The following is a 12,533-nucleotide window of genomic DNA, read 5'->3' as shown; positions in this document are numbered from 1 at the left end:
TACACATAATTTTGTTTGAATAAAAGATAACCAATATGAATATAAAATATGACTTCTGTTTTCCACATCAGGGTCACGAGTTTGCGTCTTATGTGCCCTGCAGGACGAAAGCCTCTTTTAAATGATTTCTAATTTGCTCTGCCCTAATTTATTGAGCATGTACCTGTTTCTGACTCATCACTGCCTACAGTCAAGTTCTTCATATCTTGTTATGCATCCCGGCACTCCAATAACAATATTATGTCTGCCGCATTACATGACCTGGCCCAGACATGTAATGCTATACAAATCTAATTATGAGCTTTGTTGACGAACACAAAATATCCTTGCTTTTTTCTTTCATTGCTATTAAAATGACTCCACCCAGGCCAAGCACTCATCTACAAACTTGTACATAGCACAGTATAAGCACTGCAAACATGGCTCAAGCGAACCACGGAATTTTTGTTTCCTTGAGTACTAGCGGCGAATACTAATAATAATGATTTATTCTACTTTCCGACTATAGTATTTTATATTGTAGAAACTGCATTTCAAATGCATTGCCATTTTTACGGCCCGTATTGTGCTTTTTGTGCATGGATTGAACTGACTGGCACCTGAATTCAAGCCATTGGCGATTGGATTAAACATGGTGGCACTTGAATTAAAATCACTGGCACGCAGCCTGATTGAGTTGGCACTTGGATTAAATATGTTGGGGCTTGGATTAAATGTTTGGCACATGGATTAAAGAGGTTGGCGCTCAGATTATTTCAATGGCGTGCAGATTATCTAAGCTGCCACTTGGATCAAAGTGAGCGGGAAAACCTGTAGTTTCCTATGGAACTTCTGTAACTACTTCTGAAGACATTTCTGAATTCGCATAGTGTAAGTAATGACACAATAGCAAATAGCTCCATTAAGCTGGACCAAAAAAATAAAAAGTTGTACCAGGACAGAAATTATTTGTGACAAAAACAAAAGTAAACAATACTGCACAGACTAAGCCACAGGAGAGGGCCTTTGTGGTTCTTGTGGGCATTTATAGAAATCACCTACATGCTCTCATCATCATCATCACGCATTTGGCTATGAATTCTAATCTTTCCCATGTGACACCATCATTGTGGGTGAAGTGTGCCTGTTCTGTGCATTTCACTCAGGCTAGATAAGCGTTTCTCAAGCTAAAACATGTGCCCACACCATAGGTCGGCATAGCTTGTGAAACTCTCTCAGGCTCATTCATGAAATATGTTCAATTTCTGTTCTGTCTGTTCTGTTTGCTCAATTTCTGTCTGTTCAATTTGCCTCCACCACGTGAACCAGTTCACGATGTTCTGCGTCTTGCCATTCGTTTCAGCGGTGCAGCATTGACAACCTCTGAACCCTGCCATTCATTTCTAAAGGTGCAGAAGAGGTACAGCGCTGGTTCACGATTTTCCCGCCCCTCCCACACTGACAGTGCCGGCTTGGTGCAGCCGCGTGTGCAGCTGAGCAGACGACGCAATACTTTGGTGTAGACACCGTACCTGCCTCCACTAACACGATGTGTTTTTTGCTAAGAAGTTTGTGCCTCATAAACTGTATGCATAATCATTTGGCCATCGGTCAGTGTTACCTTAACGGTGTTAACTAAGTGAACAGAAATAAGGCCTGCATCAGCACATCGTCATTCGTTTTGGGTGTTGCACTGTGCCTGCACCACTGAACTTGCGCTTCACAATTTCTGAACTTTGCATGCACAGCCGTGAACCGGTTTCAATTGGTGCAGGTAAATAAAATGCACCTTGTATGTTGAACTTTCCACTCATTGTACTCAGACTCACAAAATTTTTTCTGAGCTGAACTCACCCAAACTCTAGTTCACACATATTTATTTATTTAACAATACTGTAAGCCTTTGTACAGGCCCATACAGGTTCTTAAGCCGGACTCACTCAGACTCAAACTCACCAAAACATTACTCAACCGCACACACTCAGCCTCAGACTCACGGCTGGACCTGAGTGTGAGTGAGTACTACTGAGTCAACTCATGAGTTCATCAGAATGGAATTAGCTTCTTTGATTGTGGTGTTAATGCTCTTTAACACCAATATCTGATGTAATCGGTGCTCTTCTTGGTGCCGTTTCACACAGCATCTTCGAAAACGAGTTCCGAGTGCTTCCAAACCAGTAAAGTCATTTTTCTTGGAGGAGATGTTAAAATATAATAGTTGAGAAATTCCCTGGAAGACTTCGTTTGGGACTGCCAAGGCGCCACCCTGTATAATTCAAATGTCTAATTAATAAATATTGAAACGGTGTATGAAAAACACTGCTTTGAAATACCTATGAATAGATGCGAGTATAAATGTGAATCTAGGTAAGGCTGAGTAATGCGGAAAATGTCTAGGCGGAACCTCAAGTCGGCAAAAGAAAGTGGAACTCACTCAAACAATATATTTTGCGCTTTAGACACACTTGGACTCAGACTCTCCAAAATTTTGCTTAGCCGAACCCGCTCGGACTCACACTCACTAAAATTTTCTTCAAACAAACTCTCTCGGACTTCGACTCACAAAAATAGTGCTTATCCAGACTCAGACTCATAATGTGAATCTGAGTGAGTCCGTGTGAGTTGGCCAATGAGTGAGTTCGTGGACCTATTGCCCGAACTCTCTCCTCTTTTTAAAATACTGGTAACAGATGCAAACTTACACTTGTCTTTAACCTTGAAACTTACCATAAATGTTACTGCTCTCTATAGTTTATTAAAAAGCAAATAGCGAACTCAAATTCAATAGAAAATTATTAGCCAAGGATATTTATATTTTTAGATTCACCCATGAAAATTGTTCTCACAACATCCACGACTTTTCTATGCCTTTATAACTATGGACAGCTTTCAACTTTATTGCATTGTCTTCCAGGCCCCACAGGTACTCATGAGTGACAATTCGAGTGCTGAGAAGGCCGCCCAGCAGCAGACATGGCCGTCAGCAAGGCAGCTTTTGTGCCATTTTCATGTGGCACAAGCGGAGTGGCGCTGGCTGACGACATCTCAAAACTCTGTCGACAAAGACCAGAGGAAACGATTCATGTCTGCCTTCCAACTGGCAAGTTTTTTTGCAATATAGTTGTTGATTTGATTGATATGTGGGGTTTAACGTCCCAAAACCACTATATGATTATGAGAGACGCCGTAGTGGAGGGCTCCGGAAATTTAGACCACCTGGGGTTCTTTAACGTGCACTGCAATATAGTTGTAACTCTAGCTCTAAGATACGAGGTGCATTCGTTGCATCTGCACTTAGTGAACAAATTCACAATGGTCTGCTATTTTAGCATTCGTTTCATGTTTCCAAGATGATGGCGCTGGCATAGCAGCATAGGTGTATAAAAAGCACAGCTGTCCTGCAAGGCTAGTGCATGAATTACCTTCACTTCCTCGTGATATAATTTGGAGTGTATGCCGCACAAGATGCCCTAATCTGCAGATGAAAACGCAGACAGTATTTGTGTCCATTTTAACCACATTTAAAAAGTACACCAGTAAACGTCTGGTGGGTTCAAATGATTTCGAATGCCATAAAATGAGGCTTGTTCAAATATTCAAATGCTTTGAATATTTAAATGAATAATGCAATAATCAAATTTGATTTGAATCGAAGTTAAATTGCTGAAATTTTTGAATTATTAAAAACGAACAAAATAGGTGTATATTAGTCCACATGTAACACTTTGTAAAGGCGGTTTCACGGCAGTGGAGGGCTGCTAAACCATGAAAGCACTTACCCAAGCATATTAGACCAGATGTAAAAGTGGTTTCACTGCAGTGAATTGGTGCTAAGCCGTGAAAACACATAATGAAGAGAAATTCGCACTACAGCAAAGCCCCACTTCAAGGTTTTAATAAAGAATTACAATGACATCGATTCTGCTTTTTTTTTGTTTTCAGTTTAAAAGCTCGTTACACAGATTTATATGCTCTAAGTAAAAAAAAAATTGAAACGCAGCATATTTTACTGGCTATTACTTGGACTGCACCAAAAGTCGAATGCTGCTACAATTCGAAGTTGTTGCCACTTCCTTTGATGAAAAAAAAAAAAGGCCTTTGCATAGGCCCTGTTTCAATTTTTAAAGATCTGTGCAAGTTTGTTTGGCCATGACAAATACGCCCCTTTTTGTTTATAATATGCAATATATATACTATTACAATTCAATTAGATATTATTCGACCAAAATCACTATTCGCTTCGAATTCACTTCGAACCTAAAATTCCCTATTCGCACAAGCGTACAGAAAATGTCAGCAGCATCAACTTTTATGGACCACCGCTTGGCAATTCGTAGAGCAGACCGCGGCAATCAATTTCCAGATTACAGCGCTGCGCACCGTGCACAGTCTCCATTTCGAAAAACAATTCCCGCGCTCCTTTCCTACACCTGACCAATCCTCCTTTCATGAGCAGTGACACAAATTCGCCGATCGGCGACTTGACGAAGCACGCAGCTCATCGATTGGGTTAAACCAGTCACGACGGCAGGCTACGCTTTTTTCTCCCTTTGAAAGAGAAGGGTGGCGAGACCGCACGAAAATTTGAAACTAGCTGAAACCAATGTTCTAACCCCTGTGAATTCCTTAATAAAGTATTTGCAAAATCCTTGAGGAGGCAGCATGTTCACGGAGCAAAGGTGCACATATTTTTTATTTTTGGTCCTTGGGGGTTGTTTACTGGCCTTTTGAACTGGGGCAAGCATGTGCAGATCACAAAGTGACTTCAATGCAGACAGTGAAGCATGAATCTGTATTATGGTGCAGTTTAAAAAAAGCGAAAATATCCAAATACGAGCACCTCATTGAAAAATTTCCTGCTATCTGCAGGTCATGTATGCAGACACAGCAGAAAAACTTGAAGCTGCCACTGCCGAAGTGAAGGCCCTACAACACGATGCCTTCGTGTCTAGAGTTCTGACATTCTTGCGCCGACAAGAAGAGTGGGTGCAGCTCTACCGTTTGGACGTGTTGACAAGGGGCCACAACACCAACAATTTTGCGGAGGCAACCATACGCGTGCTCAAAGACATTATTCTGAACAGAGTCGAAGCATTTAATGCAGTCGCATTCGTAGACTCGGTGGCTCTGGTGTGGGAGAAATACTTTGAAAGCCGTATCCTCTGCCACGCCTACAGCCGTGTTGCAGCCCATCAACTGCTGTACAAGCGGCTGCTGTCGAGAATGCCGAAAGATGCAGCGGAGGCCATCCAAGTGGTAGGCCAGGGACAGTACATTGTGCCTAGTGCGACCCACCCCAGCTCCAGTTATGAGGTCTATGCTGACATAGGACTATGTACGTGTCTCTTTGGTAAACAAGGTGCATTTTGTAAGCACCAGGCTTTGGTGCAGAAAAAGTACGGAGGACTGTTTCCGAATGCTCCGGCACTGAGTACTGACGACCGGTACGAACTGGGACAACTGGCCCTGGGCGAGAAGTGTCCCCCCAGGATATTTTTCAAACCCTTCCAAGAGGAGGAGCCCAGCAGTAGTTCCAGAACCACGGCAGGTACCAGTGCCCAGCAGGAGGAGCCAGACGAAGTCCAAGCAATGCAAGGCACCAGCACGCACGCAAGAGGCCACACACCTCGCACCTGTACCGTCGGTGCCTGATGCAGCCCAACTTGCCCAGGTAGGACAAGCCCCTTGAAAGGGCCCTGAAGTACTTTTCAATTAAACATAGGGAATACTACTGAACAGTAGTCAAGGCTTCTTTTATTCCTGTAAGCATATTATTGTGCTCCACTGCACTCACGAATTTACAATTTCATATTGGTGGATGTCATCATTCTGAGGGCGATTTCAAGATTTCAACACTATTGGTGTCGTATTGTTCCATGTTTGGGACTACAGGTCACCAATTGTTGGTATTAGCAGCACTTCCACTAACAGAATAGTCAAAACAGGTGACAGGAAAACCTTAACTTAAACTGACTCCTCAGCTTGAACTTTATTCTCGAGCAGTTGTCTGCAGTTAGAGAGGAGCAAAATAAATGTGCAGTTCTTGTTGGTGTGCTGTACACTTGAAGTATATTTCTTTCATCACTTTTGGTGCAGGCCCAAGAACATGCATATGAGTTCCTGGAGGTCCAGTTGCGGCGTGTGCATTCTATGAATGCACACAATCCAGCTAACCTTGATATCGTGAAGGGCCTTGCATAGGAGCTTGCTCGTGTTCAGAACAGCAGCGATGGGACAGGACTGATGCTGGCATTCAAGGCTACCGCTGCAGCAAGACGTCGCCGGGCCCGTCACATAAGGGTGCAACCGACCAGCACTGCTAGGCGTAGGCCAGGGCTTACAAGGGGGTTCAAGAGGGTCCCTACAGGGCGCCCAGCAGTTGAGCCAGCTGCCAAGAGAGCAAAGAAGAGGCCCCATTCTTTGAGCCACAGCATAGAGAAAAATGTGCCTGGTGCAAGGCTGCACTGAATGGCAGCTGCCTCCCACCAACTGGGCTCACGACAGTTCTAGGCACAGAGCCAACTTGGTTTCAAACATCATTTCTAGGGTTTTATGTGGCGAAACGATGATATGATTGTGAAGCACACCGCAGTGGGCGACTGATGATATGTGGGGTTTAACGTCCCAAAACCACCATATGATTGTGAGAGATGCCGTAGTGGAGGGCTCCGGAAATTTCGACCACCTGGGGTTCTTTAACGGGCTCCCAAATCTGGGCACACTGGCCTACACCATTTCCACCTCCATCGGAAATGGAGTCACCACAGCCGGGATTCAATGCCATGGCCTGCGGGTCAGCAGCCAAGTATTTTAGCCAGTAGACCACCGCGACGGGGCCCACAGTGGGTGACTTCGGATCAAATTAGGCCATGTGGGATTCTTTAAAGTGAACCTAAATCTATGCGAAGGAGCAGCTCATCGCCACTGCTGCACTTGATGCTTCATCTTTGATTGAACCAAAGCGAGAACGACTACTCGCATTAGCTGTAATATCATAACCTTACAATTGGTCACCTTAGCCACAGGCAGAAGCATTTGGCTCTGCACTACTACCTCAGTATCATGCATACAGCCTTGTCAAAGCTGATGTTAAAGAATGGTGCCCACTAATCCCACTAGTCTCTTGGATCCACCAGGTGTGGCCCTCACAAGTCACAATCAGATACTCATCAATGTTGTGCAGTAACATTGTGCCATTCCACCATGAGCGACTTTTGTTTCGCCTTACCGTCAGGAGTAATGAGCTCTTCAATTGCGTTTTTTGAGTGGCGGTGGGGTTAATGTCCCAAAACCACAACACTGACAGTATAGTTATGTGCCGCTTACCTAGAAACCGAAGAAGTTAGAAGACTACGTGGTGCCTGTCCTGGCCATCATGGTTGTTTTTAACCGCAGTATTGTTACTATGAATATTGTAAATACACTCGTTTTCTGTCATCACCCCGTAACATCTTTGGTAAAGGTGCTGGGCACATCAGGAGCACACAACGGAACTTCGCAGAGGGCGTATTCTTGGACAGTCCATCATGCCGGCAGACAATTCTGCTGATCCAGCCCCCGCTATGCCGAATGCACCCAGTCACATTGTCGTGACCCACCTCCGAGGCCCAGGCCCCTTCTGCGGGACTGATAACAGTCAGGTGGAGAAGTGGCTGGCCAACTAAGAGTGCAGCATCAAGACCAATCGCTGGGATTCGACTTTGATGCTTGCAAACGTCAGGTACTACCTCAGGGGTAGGGCCAACGTGTGGTTCGACACACACGAGGAGAATTTAAACGTACGTAACAAAAAAAGACGTATGTAAACAAAAAAATGAAACACCTTTTTGGAAAGCCCATTGCATGCCAAGAGAAAGAACTCTCGTGCCGTGCCCAAACCTCAAAGGAGCTGCACATGGTTTACATACAAGATGTCTTAGCCTTGTGCCGGCAAGTTAATAGCCAAATGGCCGAAGCCAACAGTCACCCACATTAATGAAGGCATCGCTCACGACGCCCTTCACTTGCTCGTGTACAAAGACTGCTCCACCATTTACGACATTATCAGGGAGTGCTGAAGTTTCGAAGAAGCAAAAAGCCGACATGTTACGCAGCAATTTGTTCAGCTCCCTACCACTGCTGCCACGTCGTCGTGCAAAGACGTCTAGACCCAGCCGCCGACCTGTACCAAAAACTTCCTGCGTCTCGTGCGGCGTAATATCGAGGCAGCACTGCTCCCCAGGCTAATTCTCACGAGGAGGCCCGCCCGACAGTGTCATTAATTCAGGCCACCGTGCGCGAAGAACCGTCCAGACGACACTTCATCCTCCCCTTTGCACGGCAATCCACTGAACACTAATGCCCGAACATCAACCCCACATTATGAGCCGTCGCCGTCTCCCCAGACCCAACGACTTTCTCGGTTGCTTATGTCCCGTCGCTCCCTCTCACCGTCCTTCCTCGTGAAAACAGACCAGTGCAGCTCCCGGAAGGTGATGCTGCCTTGACTGATCGACTCGGAAATCCTCTGTTAACTCTGGCATCTCGACAAAAGCTTATGGATGTAGATGTAGAGGGCATGCCTGTTTCAGCGCTCATCCACACAAGGGCCCAATAATCATTGATGAGTGCTCACCTTTCTCGTCGTCTTCGTAAAGTCGTTACACGCGCCTCATCACCTGTTGTTCGCGAAGCCAATAGCCGTACACCTACCGTCCTTTGAATGTGCTTTGCGCATGTGAGCTTCGATGACCACAACACCTCAGTTCTCTTTGCTGTTCTGGACGTTGCTCCTTGGATGTTCTACTGACGCGAAGATTAGTTTTGCCTCACTATCTTGTGACTGTTTCTGCGAACAACTTTCGCACACCTGTCCTGAACTTTGGACGCTGCGCACAACTGCTTCCTGAAGGTATCTCGCTGGGCACAATATCACCTTTAGACGCAAACAACCCTGTTGTTCTGGCCATTGATGCCCCGCAGTCGCCTCCAGGCAGCCCTCCTGCTGGCCCGACACCTGATGACACATTCGAAAACATGATTGCCTGCCCCGAACCCTGACCCTTCTAAAAGCCAGGACCTACGCCTTTCCTAGGAGTCATACCGCGACTTTTGATTTCGCTTCACCCAAACTTGGACAAACATATCTAGTGAGGCATCGAATTGACAACGCGGACGCAACACCCATTCATCGACACCCTTAGCATGTCTCGGCGACCGATCGCAGCGTCATTCAAACGGAAGTTGATGAAATACTCTCTAAGGACATCATGGAGCCATTTTCGAGCCCTTGAGCGTCGCCCGTAGTATTTGTAAAAAACAAAGACAACACCTGGCAGTTCTGCGTCGACTACCGGCATTTCACCGGCACTTCAACAAAATCAAAAAATACTTCTGCCTATTGCTGTAAATAGACGACGCCATTGATTCCCTTTTGGTGCACGGTACTTATCTTCCATCGACCTTCGTTTGGGCTATTGACAAATAGCTGTCGATGAAAATGATTGGGAGTTAAGTCATGCCCTTTGGGTTGTGTAATGCGCCAGCAACATTTTGAGCGTGTGATGAACTCTCTACTGAGGGGTTTCAAGTGGTCCACATGCCTCTCTGCTGCCTTGACAATATCGTAGTTTTCTCCCCTTACATTCATTAGTCACCTGCAAAACTTGTCGGCCATATTGCAACTCTTTCACATTGCTGATCTTCAACTCAACTCTTCAAAATGCCGCTTTTTGCGCCTTGAGATCGCCGTGCTTGGCCATCTGGTTGACGCTGCAAGTAAACGAGCTGATCCAGCAAAAATATGCGCCGTAATCAACTTCCCTATCACACGTTCTTCCAAAGAGGTTCGCTTGTTTTTTTTGGCTCGTGCTTCATCCAATGTGCTTCAAAAAATAAAAAAAAACCTTTTCGGAAAGCCCGTTGCACGCCAACTTAAAGAACTCTCGTGCCGTGCCCGAACCTCAACAGAGCCGTACATGGTTTACATACAAGATGTCTTAGTCTTGAGCAACATATACGTCGTAACATGAGGCAGCTGGCTGTTCGCCTTTATTTTATTTGACTGAAATCCAATGTTGCCTATGGACACCAATGATGCCTCCTTCAACATGCCCACCCACTGAATACGCTCAATAAGCTATAGCCCATGCCGACCATACACGTCAACTTGTGTGCGTTCGGCTAACCGACTCGCAAGCGGGCCAACGATTTCGTTACGAGAGCAGTCATATAAACACTCACTTTCCTCCAGGATTCCTGTGCTGTGGTCTCCAGCATGCTGTATTGGGCTTTTTACAAAGCTACTGTTCCCGCCCTCCGAACCGTACCCTATGCAACGCCAAGTGACCGTCGTGACATAAGAAATTGAATTGTCTTTGTCCTCGTCGACTCACCCCGTACCAACATCGTTTACGTTGTACGTCTGAAGCCATGTCATACACCGGGCTGCCGCAACGCACATGTATAATAACCACCACTATACCGTCTTTCTCTGACTGCACCGAGTCGGTGCCTTCACCGCCGGAGGGTAACGTTATGTGCCGCTCACATAGAGAGGACGAAAAAGTGAAGGACTAGGTGGTGCCTGCTCTCGCTATCTTAGTTTTTTTTACCCGCATTACTGTGACTGTATATATTGTAAATATACCTGTTTTCTGTCATCTACCAGTAACAATATCATTTATGAAACACCCGATGGGGCACACACATTTTCGCAGAAGGTTTTTGGGCTATGATTCTATTTCGGGCCTTACAAGGTTTTACAGCGAATTACTGAAGTACCCTATGAGGTTCTCCCAGAAGGCACTTCAAGAAACTGCTATCAGCTTCCAGAAAGTGTAGTCACGCGCGTTTCTAGACTTTAATTGTACTTTTCTTGCTCCGACTCGTCTAATTAGCAACATTACAGTGTATTGACAACTTAGCATGGTTTCTTTTAATTCATCTTCTCCATTTTGTTGTTAGCTGCTTATTCTTATTTGATACCTTGCTTGATAGCGGCCGATTGAGCTATTTTGCGTTATGACACGCCGTCCCATTGTATAGTGCACTCACCCTTTTTCTTTCATTCCAATGTGCTGCATCGAGACTGCCACCGCGGCCGGGATTTCAATGCCGTAACCTGCAGGTCACCACTAGATGTGGTGGATTGGTCCTCAGTGCTGTCGGCCCACATCACTCAATGTATAAAACGGTACCAGAACACCACTTGTCACCACCAAGTTCCCTGCAATGCACAATTATGTGTTAACCAGGCAAACTACCTGTGCTGTCAGCAATAGTATGCCCTTCTGTGAACACCACATCATCCAGTGCACCATTATATGATGGCCAACTACCAAGCCCACATTTTTAGTACCGATGTGCCACTTGCATTTTCAATTTTAGCTCAAAACGACAGAGCCCTACTCTAGTCTCAAGATGGCTGAGCCTAAGTGCAGTATAGTGCTTTCTGGTCAACAGAAAGTCAAATTGATATTGCCTGTGTATGCACCATGCTTCATCTGTGTACTTTACACATATTGGCATGACAGCATCGTGTCGACAGTGTCCATTTAATATACGTGCCTGTCATGCCACTTCCACTAAAATTATAACAAAGATTTTGTGCTTTTTGAATCAATACTTCTTTGCAGACTAGTTGGTTTCATACTTGAAAACTCGGCTTGCAGTGCAAGCTGAATGAAAAATGAGAAGGGGGACAGGAAAGAGTACGCTCTTTCCTGTCTCCCTCCTCATTTTCCCTTCAGCTTGCACTGCAAGCAGGGTTCATTTTGCTTTTCAAAGTTATTACCATGACTGTTCATACATAAACTCACCAATGTATACATTCACGTGCGTCTATGCTTGACGCATAAAGTGTTATCTTTGTTGTGCCATTCTCCTGTAAATATCTTTAGTGTTCTTTCATGGGACAGTTTTCATGTTAATAAATTATTATTTCATGTATTGCATATTTATTTTTGCATGGTTATAGTGGTTACAACTGTTGGCAGCTGGGATTTTACTAAGCTTCGCCCTAATACCTTCTTTTATTGAAGAAGCCTCTCAAAGAAGACATCATGCAGAGTAAAGCCGCATGGAGTGCACTCGACAGTTTCATAGAGAAGGGTGGCAGATTAATTTCAGATCACATAATACACAGGGGGCGAAAAAAAAAAGCGACAACCACAAACGGGCGAGGATAACTGCGAGTCTAACTTGCCTTCACCTGAACACGGGGCCGTGTTGCAGTGAAGCCATGAAAGAAAAAAAAACATTTGCGAAGAGCTTTCCAATAAGTTTAATTCTCTTGTCTTAAATTAGTTTGACTAAAAACAATGTCTTGAGACTGCATGCTTTCCTTTTAGCTTCGACAGTGTGGTAGTGACGCACGACAAAGTTTTGCGCGCAGGCGTTCAAGGATTTTACGATCGCATGCATGTATCACCACTACATTTCTGTCCTTGCTGCCCGAACTCAGTTCGTAGCCTTATTTAAAACGACAGTATCGGAAACGCGCTTTCAATAACAGCATGCTGAGAATCAACAAAAACTCACCAAGTGGAGTTCAGTAATCTCCGGTGCGGTGTTTT

The 12,533-nt window shown here is 45.0% G+C and overlaps 1 pseudogene; it reads left to right on the top strand.

The window, feature by feature from the left end:
- The first annotated feature begins 2,850 nt into the window (after positions 1-2,850).
- LOC142796220 (uncharacterized) lies at positions 2,851-11,907 on the top strand (annotated as a pseudogene).
- The last annotated feature ends 626 nt before the right edge of the window (positions 11,908-12,533 follow it).

Source organism: Rhipicephalus microplus, chromosome 1 (assembly GCF_043290135.1).
Source record: "Rhipicephalus microplus isolate Deutch F79 chromosome 1, USDA_Rmic, whole genome shotgun sequence".
Classification (NCBI taxonomy): Eukaryota; Metazoa; Arthropoda; class Arachnida; order Ixodida; family Ixodidae; genus Rhipicephalus; species Rhipicephalus microplus.
Note: the sequence above shows the minus strand (reverse complement) of the source record. Positions and strands in the feature narration are given on the sequence as shown.